The sequence below is a fragment of the Lemur catta genome, chromosome 7, assembly GCF_020740605.2.
Source record: "Lemur catta isolate mLemCat1 chromosome 7, mLemCat1.pri, whole genome shotgun sequence".
Taxonomy (NCBI): domain Eukaryota; kingdom Metazoa; phylum Chordata; class Mammalia; order Primates; family Lemuridae; genus Lemur; species Lemur catta.
The window spans coordinates 94409774-94424524 of record NC_059134.1 but is presented as its reverse complement, the minus strand read 5'-3'; the positions used below and the strand labels follow the sequence as shown (position 1 = coordinate 94424524).

At 41.6% G+C, this 14751-nt stretch overlaps 1 protein-coding gene across 4 annotated transcripts in view; it reads left to right on the top strand.

The window, feature by feature from the left end:
• The first annotated feature begins 472 nt into the window (after positions 1 to 472).
• CELF1 (CUGBP Elav-like family member 1) overlaps positions 473 to 14751 on the top strand; it is a 69960-nt gene continuing 55681 nt past the window's right edge. For 2 of the 4 annotated variants that reach the window (XM_045558046.1, XM_045558045.1), the window contains exon 1: positions 493 to 636. The gene's annotated coding sequence lies outside the window, so the exon portion shown is untranslated. Of the gene's footprint in view, positions 637 to 14751 lie in introns of all 4 variants that reach the window. The other 2 variants (XM_045558047.1, XM_045558050.1) reach the window with 2 other exon arrangements.

Genomic DNA, 14751 nt, shown 5'->3' with positions numbered 1-14751 from the left:
AACACACATATTCCCCAGCCCAGCAAAGGGAGGCCTAGATGCTGTTGCTTGTGGGGGCCAAGGCAAAAAAGGAGGGTGTGTCATGTGCCCAACGCTGGCCAAGCACCATTCACTCTTTCCCTCATTCATTAATCAAATATTTTATTATGCTCATATTCAGTGCCAAGTAGGGGAGCTTGCTTGCCCACCAGCGTGATCCAGAGCTCCTGTGGGTGCGGCATGCCGATTTGAGAACTTCAGATTCCCAGGCCGGAGTCTTCCCTCCAGCAGAGCTCCGAGACAAAGAGATGTGCCCCTGCAGCTCCCTTGGCCCCAGGGGCTTCGGCGCGGCTGCTTCTCCACTCCCCAGCCGGAGGGGGCGCTGCAGCGCCGGGCGCTCGGATCGGCGCTGCGGGCCGCGCCGCGGTGGTACGTTCCCCCTCGCCGCCCTCCTCCTCCTCCTCCTCCTCGGCCCTCCCCGCCGGTGGTAGGTGCCGGAAGTGCCGCCATTTTGGGGTGTTCTGCTCTGGCGGCAGAGGCGGCGGCGGCGGGACGCGGAGGCTCCCCCGGGACTCGGCCTCAGCAGCGAGGCGGCGGCGGCGGCTGCGGAGGCGCAGGCAGCAGCTGAGGCAGCGGTGGGCTCAGGTGCAGCCGCTGGTGAGTGCGGCGGCCGCAGGATAACGGGTCAAGGGAGGGAGGGAGCGAGCGAGGGAGGGAAAGGAGGCAGGAGGGAGGCGCCGCGGGGCGGGTCCGGTTCGGGCGGCCGCCGGTCACAGGGCCCTCCGGGCGCGGCCGCTCCTCGTTCCCTGCGCCCCGGGGGCAGGGCCACTGTCTTCTCCCGCGTGTCGGGGTCCTCGGCTTCCCGGGTCCTGCCACGCTTGCCCGGCGCGTGCCCCCGCGCCCAGGGAGACCCGCCCTCCTCGTGGCCTTTCCCCCTCTTCCCGCGCCCTTTACTTTCATCCTCTGGTCCCAGAGGGCTTCGTTTTCTGCCCAGGGGCAACTCCGACTTACTCTTCGTTCCAGCTGCTGTGCCGGATCCAGGCTGCCTGCCTGGGACCCTGTCCCTGCCCCTGTCGCCCCACGTGTTCTTAGTGCCCACCCCTGGGGGTGCTCCAGGATCCCCGCCCCTAGAGGGCAGCGATTCTCCGGAGCCTCGAGAGCTCCCCTGTTCCTCGACCCACATCCTCTAGGGCCTTGGCTTGCCCTCCCCCCACATCAGGTGCTCACCCAGCCATGGCCTAGTAGCAGGGCTGGGATCTTGCACCGGGAGCGCGGGGAGCGCATTCAAGCGCTTTCTTCTCTAGGGACCTGGCGGGTGGTGTCTTAGTTGTGGTGGTCCTCCGGGTAGGATGTTGTTTTAATTCTGTAAGACCATTGCACATACTCTAAGGAGCTTCTCACTGGCTTAGGCTCATCCCCACAGTTGAGGGGAATGTGGTGAGATTTTATTTGGAAGCTGTTTTAGCAAAATGGAATCTCTTTCTCGCCAGCAGAGTTAATGCTGTAGGTTTATTACCCTCGAGGAAAAAGGCAGTGTAACAGTTTTAAAGAGCACGGAGTGCTTTATAATGTCTGCAGTGTAAGAGGTTACAAACACCCAATGAATCCTTTGATTCTCTGTGAATTGGAGAGGCTGCATCACCTTTTCCACAAGTGTAGGTAGCTTCTTTTAGAGTGCTATGGAAGTTTCAGCTTCTCCATAAATCCTTGGTGAGAATGAAGGTGTGTCTCTGTATAGAATCACCCTTTGTGTTTTAGTGTGAGTCCACTTGGAAAATCAAGGGGTTACAGTAACATGCACAAACTATTGCTACAGTGATCTCCCTGTGCCAATTTTTATATTCTTTTGGTTTACTTCCTAGTATGTGGTTTCTGATCTTGAGTTACCCAACACTGAAGCAGTGTTGTTTGGTAAAGCAAAGCCGGAGCTTTCAGCTGTTGCCTTAAGGAGGAGGAAGGTTATGGTTCCCCTAGTGGTTTTTTCCTCATGACTGTCCACCACCTGTTTCCATTAATAATGGCTTTTGGCTCAGAACATAGGCCTGAACTTCTCTCCAACCATTCATTCTTGCCCTTAGAGTTTTTTTCTTTTAAGACAGTACTATCTAAACTTAAGATCCATTAGCAGGAAGGGTTGTTGGAGATGGAATATCTTTTCTAACCCTTTCACTTTGCAGCTGAGGAAACTGAGGACCCTAGAAGTTAAGTGACATACTTGCCCAAGGTTATCTAGCAAGTGCTCTTAAAAATAGTGTCACCATAAAGGATTTTTTGAAAAAACAATATCTGGAACAATAATGCCAACTGCCCTTTGAGATGTGTGTAATGGCAAGGGCCCAGGGCTTGAAGTTAGAAGGCCTGGATTGTAATCCTTGCTCTATCAGTTACTAGTTACACAACAGTGGCAAGCCACTCATCTGTTCTGATCAGTTTATTTTCATCTGCAAAATGAAAGAAATAGGTCTATCTCATGCAGTGCTAGTTCAGCTTCAGTGCAGTAACGTGTGAAAGTACCTGTTGTGTTTCACATGTTAAATTGCCATTTAACTATTTTTTTTATATTTGAATTTTCTTTATTGTGGTTATAAAAACACTTAAAAATGGTTAAGATGGTAAATTTTAAGTCTACAGTTTTGTGACATTAAGTACATTCACATTGTTGGGAAACAGATCTCCAGGCAGACAGGGAAATTTTGAGCCAGAATGATTTGTTTATTCTAAAGATTTCCATGCACTTTTCTTAATACGGAAATTAGATTCATTATAAAAAATAACAGGTAAGTCAAAAAAGGAAGAAACTCATCCATAGTCCTACCCCTCAGAGATGGTTGTTAAATTAATATTGTTATTCTTGTCCATCTTTTTTATATGCTCTAGAAATATTATCATTTTACCAAAATAGGCTTATCCTAGTCACAGTTTTGCGATGTGTTTTTAAGATTTAATAAGAGGTGCCAGGAATGGTTTGTTGTAACAACCACATTTTAAGTGGTACTCTATTTAAGCTTCTGCATGTATGAGGTAGGCCAGTGGATATCATAGGACAGAAGCAGAGAAGTTCCTCTTTTAAACATATGCTGAACTGGAAGAGGAGGAGGAAATGAAAGTGGCAGTGACCAGACACTTTAATATATGCCTATCGTGTGATTTTTTTTTTTTTAATAAAGATTTGGTTTCTGCTACCAAATGTAGAGTGAGAGTCTTGAATTCCATGCCCTTTCCTGTGACTGTCACTGCACCTTCTTTAACTCTATTTTCCTGTGAGACTGTACTTAGTTAGGAAGATGGTGGTGGTGGTGGTGGCGGCGGCGGTGGCGGTGGCGGTGGCGGTATTCCTTGGAAAGAGAAGAGCTGTTTGTCACCTGGAGGCCACGGTGAAGTCAGAGGAAGTGGGAGCATAGGTTTCTCTTTGCTCAGGTCTTTGGGTACTCCCAGCAGAATTGCTCTGATCTCCTTAAACCAGTGAATGATAGGATTTGGTTAAGCTGTTTCTTCTTTTTTTTTTTTTTTTAAAAAAAAACAGCTTTATTCACATTCTGTACAGGTCACCCATTTAAGGTGTGCAATTCAGTGATTTTTGGTGTATTATTTTTAAAAATTGTGACATAAAAATTGCCATTTAACTATTTTTTTATATTTGCATTTTTTTATTGTAAAAACACTTAAAATGGTAAAGATGGTAAATTTTGTTAAGTTTACAGTTCTGTGACATTAAGTACATGCACATTGTTGGGAAACAGATCTCCAGAAGATTTTCATCCTGCTTGTCTGAAACTCTATACCCATTAAACAACTTACCTTTTTCCCCTCCCACCATTCTTTTTTGTTATTATTTCCAAGCTGGCCTCAAACTCCTTGGCTCAAGTGATCTTCCCACCTTAGCCTCCTGAGTAGCTGGGATTACAGGTGTGAGACACTGCCTGGCTTCCTTTTGTTTCTATGAATTTGACTATTTTAGTTACCTCATATAAGTGGAATCTTACAGTGTTTGTCTTTTTGTCATTGACATTTGACTTAGTGTAATGTCCTCAAGGTTCATGGTGTAGCACGTGACTAGATTTCTTTCCTTCTTAAGGCTGAATAATACTCCATTGTATGTACATAACACATTTAACCACTGCATCCGTTGATGGACATCCGTTGGGTTGCTTCTACCTCTTGGCTATTGTGTATGGTGCTCCTATGAATGTGAGTGTGCAAATATCTGTTCAAACCTCTGTTTTCAGTTCTTTTGGATGTGTAGCCAACAGTGGGATTGCTGGATCGTATGATAATTATTTTTAATTTTTTAATTTTTATTTTTTTAGAGATGGGGTCTGGCTTTGTTTCCCAGGCTGGAGTGCACTGGTGCAATCATAGCTCACTGCAGCCTTGAACACCTGGGTTCAAGCCATCTTCCTGGCTCAGCCTCCTGAGTAGCTGGGACCACAGGCACATGCCACCACGCCCAGCTAATTTTTGTTTTGTTTTGTTTTTTGTAGAGATGGGGTCTCACTCTTGCTCAGGCTGGTCTCAAACTACTGGCCTCAAGCAATCCTCCCACTTAAGTTTGATGTAGTACCATTTATCTATTTTTGCTTTCATTGTCTATCCTTTTGGTATCATATCCATGAAATCATTGCAAATCCAGTGTTAAGAAGCATTTCCCCTGTGTTTTCTTCTAGGAGTTTTATTGTTTTAGGTCTTACATTTAGGTCGTTTTAACCATTTTTAAGTGTGTAATTCAGTGGCATTAATTATACTCAAATGTTGTACAGTCATCGACACTGTCTTTCCAAATTTTCATCACTCCAAATAGAAACTGTGTAACCATTAAGTACTAACTCCCCGTTTTCCCTCCCCACAGCCTCTCACAATCCTTTGTCTCTGAATTTGCCTGTTATTTCATGTAACCAGAATCATGCAATATTTGTCCTTTTGTGTGTGGCTTATTTTACTTAGCATGTTGTTTTCAAAGTCTATGCATGTTGTAGCATGTATCAGGGCCCCCTCATTACCTTTTTTGGGGGGGACAGGGTCTTGCTCTGTTGCTGAGGCTGCAGTGTAGTGGTGCAATCATAATTCACTGTGACCTTGAACTCCTGAGCTCAAGCAATCCTGCCTTAGCCTCCCTCATAGCTAGGACTACAGATTTACACCACCATGCCTGGCTAAGTTTTTAACATTTTTTGTAGAGAGAGGGGGTCTTGCTATGTTGCCCAGTCTGATCTTGAACTCCTGGCCTCAAGCAGTCCTCTCACCTTGGCTTCCCTAAGTGCTGGGATTACAGGCATGAGTCACCGTGCTTCGCCCCTCAATCTTTTTTTATGGCTATGCTCCTCTGCTTTTTGAGGTCAGGGATACCTCCTTTATTTTGTTGTCTTGCCTTCTCTCAGAGTTCTGTAGTTTTCTGAATTGATTAGAATTCATGCTCTTCATGTGGATTGGCAGTCACAGAGGGATTGGAGGTCCACTGACATATTCAAACCTCTTGAAAATTCAAAGCCAGGTGTAGTGGCTCATGCCTGTAATCCCAGCACTTTGGGAGGCCAAGGTAGGAGGATTGCTTGAGACCAGCCTGAGCAATATAGTGAAACCCATCTCTACAGAAAATACAAAAGTTAGCCGGGCATGGTGGCATGTATCTATAGTCCCAGTTACTCAAGAGGCTGAGGCAGAAGGATTGCTTGAGCCCAGGAGATTGCAGTGAACTGTGACAATGCCACTCCACTCTAGCCCGGGCAACAGAGTCAGACCCTATCCTAAAACAAAAACAAAAAGAAAATTCAAACATGTCAGTATGCATAAAAGTAGTATATAAGATAACCCAAATCACAATTTATAGCACCACTTCTAATTTCTACTCTGGAGCTGGGGATGTGCCTGTATTCCCAGCTACTCTGGAGGCTGAGGTGGGTGGATTCCTTGAGCTCGGTTCAAGACCAGCCCGGGCAACATAGCGAGACCTTGTCTTTAAAAAAATTTTTTAAAACTATCCTGAGCCTGGCTGTGGCTTTTTTCTTAAGGTGAGATTTTACTTATCTTCTCGGATATTTACAACTGATTTTGGTCTCCTTGATTGTGTTTTTTTTTTTTTTTTTCCTTGAGACAGAGTCTCACTCTATTGCCTGGGCTAGAGTGCCGTGGCGTCAGCCTAGCTCATAGCAACCTCAAATTCCTGGGCTCAAGCAATCCTACTGCCTCAGCCTCCTGAGTAGCTGGGACTGCAGGCATGTGCCACCATGCCCGGCTAATTTTTTCTATATATTTTATTAGTTGTCCAGCTAATTTCTTTTTCTCTTTCTTTCTTTCTTTTTTTTTTTTTAGTAGAGATGGGGTCTTACTCTTGCTCAGGCTGGTCTTGGACTCCTGAGCTCAAACAGTCCTCCTGCCTCAGCCTCCCAGAGTGCTAGGATTATTGGCATGAGCCACCGTGCCTGGCCTTGATTGTCTATTTTTTCTCTTTGCTTTTTGGACCTAGCCTCCCACTTCATTTTCCTCCTCTCCAGTAATAAAGGAAGTTTAATATTAATCATTAGGCATAGAAGTTTTATTCGATCAAATCTGTTGCCTCAAAGAGGTATCATAGCCTTCACAGTACTTAACACATTGGACTTCTTTAATGACTGAGAGGTCATACTTTTTTTCCAAACAACATGAACCATTATTTTATTGAAAACTATTCTTTGATTCTTGATTACTTTTGATAATAGTTAGAAATAAAATGTATCCTGGAAGTTCAAGTATTTGAGAAATATAATTTGAACCAGGAATTAACTTTCTTTGTAGACTTGCTGAGCAGAATGTCTGACATCTTAAAAAGTTGATTGCTATTAATAAAATCCTGTATTTATCTGCACGTTTGCTAGAGTTGCTATGGCACATGGAAATGGTTAAAAGGCAAGTAGAATAGAAACAAGAAAATTTTGATTAGAATCTGGAGAATTAAGTCGTTCCATAGTTGAGTGTTGACTCGCTGATTGTGGAATCCTTAAAATGGAAACGGTTTGAGAGATTGGTGTGACTCAAATGGGGTTTATAAGCACAGCCTGGGAAGGACAGCTGTGACAGCTCAGGGCAGTGGGTTTAGGTAACACCAAACATTTCTGGGCCTGTTTTCCTGTCTCTAAAATGGAGATACCAACTCGGAATGGTAATGTGAGAATTAATTGGGGTAACCTATGCTAGGCACTGAACAGTGCTCGGTACAGTGTTTATAATGTTATTTCCTTTTCCATCTTTAAAAATGGGGCCTAATCCTTATCTCATGGGTCAGTAATGCAGTTTAAACAAAATAGATAACACAAGTAAAATGCCTAGCTGTGCCATACATAGAAAAGCAGTAGCTGCTAAGTCAGTGTTCCTTTTGCTTCCTCTTCTGAGTGTATTTTATTTTGCCTTTTTCTGCATCTCTTATGGCTTAAGGATTTATGCATCTGAAAAGTTGTGCATTCTTCCCTATAGAATTTTTTCCCTCCTTGTTCCTTGTGGCATACTTGGGTAATATGGTTTCCTGGATTCATCTTCACTGTCTTCTACTTCATGTGAAAGTCTGTTGATAGAAGGCTTCTATGTTCAAAGAAACTGAAGAATACAAATGAATATATTGGATTTCTAATAGGGGACACCTGGGTCTCTTTAATTGGGTAACTAGAATTAGGAGTGGGGGAAAGGAAGGCTCTAATATTTAGAGTTATAATGTAGAAGAAAGAGTTACTCAATTTTAGCTATTTGCTTTTTAAATTGTATTGAATCAAGAATCCTTATCTGAGTTTTATAATTTACTGAAGACAGTTTTCTTGATGAGATATTTGTAATTGTAATTTTGTCCTTGTCATAAAGTTGGCTGATAGAATCTTTTTAAAGTAGAGGTTTCCTTAAGGAATTCTATAGTTCTGTAGTTACTTTTTAATCTCTGCTTTCCTGTGCGATGGAGGCCATGAGTGTGTTTGTTTATATTTTAAACTTTGCTGAGTTCCAGGCTTGTAAAGTTTTTCAGGAGTGTTTTGTGTCCATCATAAACTCTATATTGGCTTTCCATATTCTTTCTGCAAGGGAACTCTTTAAGTCTCCAAAAACCTTCTTTTTTTTTTTTTTTAAGGGACAGGGTCTCAATCTGTCCCCAGGCTGGAGTGCAATGGTGTGTGATCATGGCTCACTCCAGCTCTGAACTCCAGGGCTCAGGTGATCCTCCTGCCTCAGCCTCCTAGATAGCTGGGCCTACAGGAGCAGCTGGATTTGCAGGTGAGAGCCACTGTGCCTGGCTCTCCTGAAAACTTTATCTCACAGACTGGAAGGATAAATACCAAAATTTTCTCTGGGCAGTGCTTCATGGGTGATTTTTTACCTTCATATATTTATTATTTTATAATTTTTATATAGAGAACATGAATCTTATAAAAATGGAAAATGGTATTCAAATGATACTTTTTTCCCTCAAGGGATGAGCAAGCTTAGTTAAGGGATTCTGTGTGAGTATAACTTATTTTAATATCTTAAATGATTTAAAGCATTTTAACTCTTTAAAATGTGGCACTGAATTAGCTGACCTTTTCCCCACCTTAACAAGAAATTGACTCATTTTCAGAACAGCTTTTGGTTTGTAACACTTTGATTTTTCTTTTCGCTTAGAAAATGTGACAGAAAATATGAAGAGTAATGGTGAGTTCTTTAGTGATTGCATTGAGATCTGACAGATCTAAATTAATTGGTTTTAATGTGCCACTTTGGGATGTGTTCATAGGTGCAGAGTGTGGCTTTAGAAAGAACTGTTCACTTCCTTTGTGAGCTCCAGCTCCTCTTTTTACAGCCATGTTCAGCTTTGACAAAATGGAGTTGAATAATTTTACTTTTTCCCCCAAGTTAAAACTCCATTGAAATTATTTTTGAGGGGAAATGTCTTCAGTTTGGGGATTATACAAAATAAGGTTTTGTGGTTCCAGAGCTGTTTAATTTTATAGTGTTATACTTTTAATTTTGAAAGGTCAGTAGTTCCATTTACATAACATTGCTACTCTTCAGCAGGAGAATCATTAAATTAGAAACTGTCACCACTTTCTCATTGTTCTTTTACCTTTTTGTTTCCTGCGAGATTGAAGTAAGCTTTTGCAGAGACTGTGGGAATATGTGTGATACTTGGTGATAATGTGGGGTAACTAATAGTCTACTGTGAATAGAACTGTCTTTTTTAACCCGATATTATTTGGACATCTGTTAAGTTTTTGCTAGTTTCTGTTTTGTATAGATAATTTACTGTAGGCTTTTTCCAGTTTCTTTGTGCTTCTAGCTTTTGTGTGGGAAACGTTCTTTTCTGCTCCAGTCCCCTTTCCCCACACCACAGGCACGTAGCTCAGCTAGTGTTGCTCTCCTGGATGAATTCTGTCTGGGTGATGCTGCTAACTTACCGTGCTAGGTTGGGTGGGATATTACCAGTGAGAAACACTTGTGTCTTTTATTGGCTGCTTGCCTGATTCTGAGTGCTGTCTGAGCAAGAGTCTTGTGGGGACCAGGGGGTGAAAATGCATGACTATTTGACATTTGTCAGCTAGCTGGTGAGGAAGCAGTACTGCTTTGTTGTGGTCATTTTAAGCTTTATAGCAGGCTTTCCACACGGATATTGCACTGGAAGCTGTTTATGTGGTACAAGATTATTTATTCCTTACGTCCGTATTTCTTAGATGGCTAGAGCAAGAGGAGCAGACATCACATTTTGTATTTGGGAATGTTCTTCAGCCCTTCCTTGCTTATGATTCAATTCCTATTTATCTTTTAGTGCACAGCTAACCTTTTTTGTGAAGCTTTTCCTGTCCATTCATTCCAATACCAAATTAATAGGATATGATTTAGTATTTTATTCATGATATTTTTCTTGATTTTGAGCCTTTTAAGGATGGAAACTGGCTCATTGCTTAATATATTGCATATCCATTTCGGGCATGTATTCCCTACCCTAATTATACCCTGTGACCCCGCTCCACTTGTTGGACCAGGAGTGGACATCTAGCCCAACCTGGGCAAATCAGTTTCTCCTAGGAATTTGAGATTGGAACTGAAATTCACATCTTTAGGGAACAAACAGGTCACCCAAATTCAGAGAACTCCCAACATATAAACTCAGGTGCTGGCATGCAGCCAAGTTCATACACATAGAAGCAGTGAATGCCAATCTTTGGAGAGGGAGAAGAGAAGTTGACTCATCTATAAAGAAGCGTAGATGAGAAATGCAGCTCTGGGAAGAGGGCAGCCATCCCCAAGCAGGGTAGAAACCTGGATGCCTTAAGGCTTTCAAGGTGTCCTGTTTGAGGTTTCTTGAGATGCTCTCGTATCCTTACAATTAATTCCACTTTTTTCATAAACTAGTTTGAAGGTGGTTTCTGTTATTTACAACCAAAAGAGCATTGATTAAGACTTAGTACAGAGGTCTGCATAGCACTTCTGCAATTTATTTGAAATTTAGAATAGGTCAAGGATCACAGCTCTTTGGAAGATTGCCCCTTTTTTCCCCAGCAGCCTCCCCAACCCCAGGCAAAAGACTGCAGGGGGTCTTGGCTCCTTCTGCAGTATAAACATTTACTTATGTTGTTGTTTTTGGTGTATAGAAGGCTTCTCTTTGGTGCTTTGCCAGATCAAGATTATGAAGGTTTTTTTCTTCTTTTTTTAAACATGTTTTTAATGATTATTTGTTTATAACTAGTTTTTTTACGCATACAAGACTGATAAAATAATACTGCTGTTTCACATAGGAAACTTAAAGTGAGCCATCATTTTTAAAGAATTTTTGTTTGTGAGGCATATGGATTCAGTCTTTTCTTCATTTCTAGTTAAGTAATACATTTGTTTTAGTCTCCTGATTGTTTCCTCTTTAACAAAAATGTTGATAGGCTTGAGTGGAACACAATAATGTGGGTTGAATGGCAGTTGAGACTTTAAACAAAGGGTAATGGTGAGTGGCTGTGTGCCCAGTTGATGGAGTCTGTCTGGTCCCAGCTGAGTTAGTAACTTCATGAATGATCTGTAATAGGAGCATCACAGTGGTGTTTTTCTCTTTGAGAAATGTTAATGAGGGAGCGGGGGAAGCTCTGAGAAAGACAGTTTAGTGCCTCTAATTTTATTTTTTTTTTCTCTTGTGATCTTTTGGGTTTTGTTAGGTTGAAGAACTTTATTCTAGAGAAATATAAAAATTCCCTACAATACTAATGTGCAGGAATTAAAAAGAGACAAGAGCTAGCTTTGAGATTTGGGTTTGTATACAACCAGGAAGGAATAGATTTGTAGGGTAGAAAAAAGCTAGAAGACATTATTTGACATCAGAGGCCAAATAGTGATTGCAAGTATGTGTGTAAACAATATCATGCCTTCATGTAGTGTGTGTATAGTGTTAAACTGAATGCTGTGCATAGAGGAAATTTTACAGTCGATAGTGCTTACTAAGATTTGGGTCCTTGTATGAAGCAGATACTCGGTAACTGTTGAATACTCCATATCTGCTCGAATGGCATTTTATGTTTAGAAACAGTTCAGTATTAAAGGCTAGTAATAGGAAGAAAACTTAAATTGAAATTCTATGAATTTGTGTAAGTCATTGTCTTTTGAAGATAGAGTACTTTAAAGCTCCAAGGAGTTTTCTAGAAAAAATGTAAGCAGCTTTCCATCAAAAGACATTATGTTGGTTAAGATTTGTACTATAAAGGCCTTTGTGGAGCTGGGTGATCTTGAAACCTCATATTGTATATTGCCTGAGCAAAGTCAGAAGGCTCTTAGACAACCCTGATTTGGCTCTGTTTTCCATAGCTGCAGAGAATAAGAAAAGGAGAACCTGATACTGCTGGCATTCTGTGCTCTTTTGCTTTTCTGGGCCAAGACAGGCTTTCCCAAATAAAATCAAGGAAATTGTAAACCAGTAGTAAAAACGAATAAAGCGCCAGGAGTTTGCCTCCTCTCATGCCCTGTAGCATCTGTGTCTCCTTTTTTCTCTAGACTGATAGTAAACTAATGTGGCCAAACTATCCTCTGGGCTTGTCTTTCCTACTTCCGCTTTCAAGTTTATGGTAAATAATCGTGGAAAGATACCATGTTTATTATATATTCATTGTTTTTATTGTATGCTATTTCTGTTTAATAGCCTCTGGGTACATTTACAAGTGCAATTAAATAAAAAGCTTGCAAACCTCTTTCTTGAGCTAATTTGGGTTATATGGGGTTGGGAAATTATTTTAAAACAAACCCTTGTGGACCTACAGGAAGACTTAGGTGGATAAATACAGCAAAACTAGACATAATATTTTTGTGGAATATGTTGATGCCCATTGCCTACATTTAGTTAACAGTATATCTTATCTCCTTAGAGCCATTTTTTTCCCTTTTGTTGTGTGAGAGATTTCTGTTTTCCTTTTATAAAATGGTTGTGAATTTGGTTTTCCACATTTTATTTAAGTGGCATTTATATTTAGGACTTTTCAATAATTTTTAGTTTGTGATCAATGAAAGGCTTTTAAAATGAGTATAGGGACACTTCTTGAGCTTTGTTCCAGGTACTTTATAGTTTTCAAGTTATTGTGGATCACAATAGGATAGCTGGAGTTCTAGATTATTACTATGAAATCAAATGCTATTTTTATTTGTGTTCATTTGTCTGGTATGACTTTGCTCTGGGCTAAGCTAGATCTATAGAAAGACTTCACCCTGTTCCATGGAGCTTACAACTTAAAAAAAATGTTTTGTTTTGAATTCTTACTGTTCTACTTCTCTGAACAAACCAGATCCACAGATGACTTGTAAATGATCTGTTTTCTGAAGATATCTTCTAAGAGAACTGGTCTCCAGGGAGCTGAGTGGCAGCACACGGTTAGCTGGGAAGTGGCAGTTCATCTCCCTGAATTACATCACCTTTGACAGTAATTTCAGAGACAGACTTGGAATGTGAACTTAGACTTCTTTATTCTAGTCCAGTTTTTTTTAATATTATAATTTTGTATTTGGTATGTGGTAAGTTTCTAACATAATCATGAGAAGCTGAAATTCCTTTTCTTTTTTTTTTGAGGCAGAGTCCCGCTCTGTCACCCTGGCTAGAGTGCCATGGCATCAGGCTAGCTCACAGCAACCTCAAACTCCTGGGCTCAAGCAATCCTTCTGCCTCAGCCTTTCAAGTAGCTGGGACTACAGGCATACGCCACCATGCCTGGCTAATTTTTTCTATATATTTTTAGTTGTCCAGCTAATTTCTTTCTATTTTTTAGTAGATACAGGGTCTCGCTCTTGCTCAAGCTGGTCTCGAACTCCTGAGCTCAAACAATCCGCCTGCCTCGGCCTCCCAGAGTGCTAGGATTTTCGGTGTGAGCCACCACTCCCGGCCAGAGAAGCTGAAATTTCTTGAACTTTGGAGAACTTTGAATCTTGATAGGAAAAATACTAAATATAATTTACACAGTATGGTGGTCTGGAAAGAAATAATACTATACATATGCCGTTGACACTTCAGTTGAGTTTGTATTTATGTGATTGCTTTTATGGATAGAGAGGGGAAAGAATAAGACTTGAATTAATTTATTTTGCCCTACTGTCAAGCTAAGATCTGAATATATTTATTTTACAGGAGAGAGCCACTAAAACAGTTAATATTTCTTCAGAAATGTATACTATGTGGTAATACTTCTTAGAGGCAGCTTGCTGAAGAAAAATTAGATCAGCCTTCTGAATTGCCAGATCCAGAACATCAAAAAATGCTTTGACCAAAAAAAAGCTTGCAGGATCCACCCCCAGGAATCCTAGTGGGTCCCCATGGTAACAAGCTCCTTGCTTACAACTTGTCACTGTGTAACTGTCACTGGGGTTCAAAGAAAAACCAGCATATCAAGAACTGTGTGGCATTAACTACTCCTTGATAAAATGCTGTTGCACATTTGCAATGAGCCAGAAATAGAAAAGAAAGTTTAAGGTTTTAATTTATGTATTCCATTAATTGGAAGCTTTAAAAAGTTGCCTAATTATGGTAAGGTGCAGCAGTGGGAAGGTAGTGGGCGGCCAAGGCAGGCATAGGAGGAAGAGGAAGTAAGCCATAGGCTCAGAATGTTAGAATCTTCAGAGGTTTTTCTTCTCTAATCCTTTCATTTTGCAAATGAGGGAATTGAAACGTCTTTTTTTTTTTTTGAGACAGAGTGTCACTTTGTTGCCCTGGCTAGAGTGAGTGCGGTGGCCTCAGCCTACCTCACAGCAACCTCAAACTCCTAGGCTTAAGTGATCCTACTGCCTTAGCCTCCCGAGTAGCTGGGACTACAGGCATGCGCCACCATGCCCAGCTAATTTTTTCTATATATATTTTAGTTGGCCAGATAATTTCTTTCTATGTTTAGTAGAGACGGGGTCTCGCTCTTGCTCAGAGCTGGTCTTGAACTCCTGATCTCGAGCTATCCACCGGCCTCGGCCTTCCAGAGTGCTAGGATTACAGGCGTGAGCCACCACGCCCGGCCTTGAAACGTCTTAAGTTCACATAGTGTCAGAAGCAGGATTCCAGTCCAGGCCTTTTAATTTTCTCAGCAGTCTTTTCTGTTGTCTCTACCCACATGTTGGATTTACCCCTGCCTCTACATTTCATAGTGAAATCTCAGTTTCCGGGGGTTAGGAAAAGACCTTAGAAGTCATGCAGGGAAACTTTCAGTCCAGCGAAGGAATCCCTTCTACAGCTTCCTGGGCGGGCAGGCAGCCTCTGCCTCTTCCCTTTGCTGGAGGTTACTTGTCTAATTAGTAAAAACCCTACTGCTGGAGTTCAAAGAGAAGATAGTTTTACATGGATTTTTC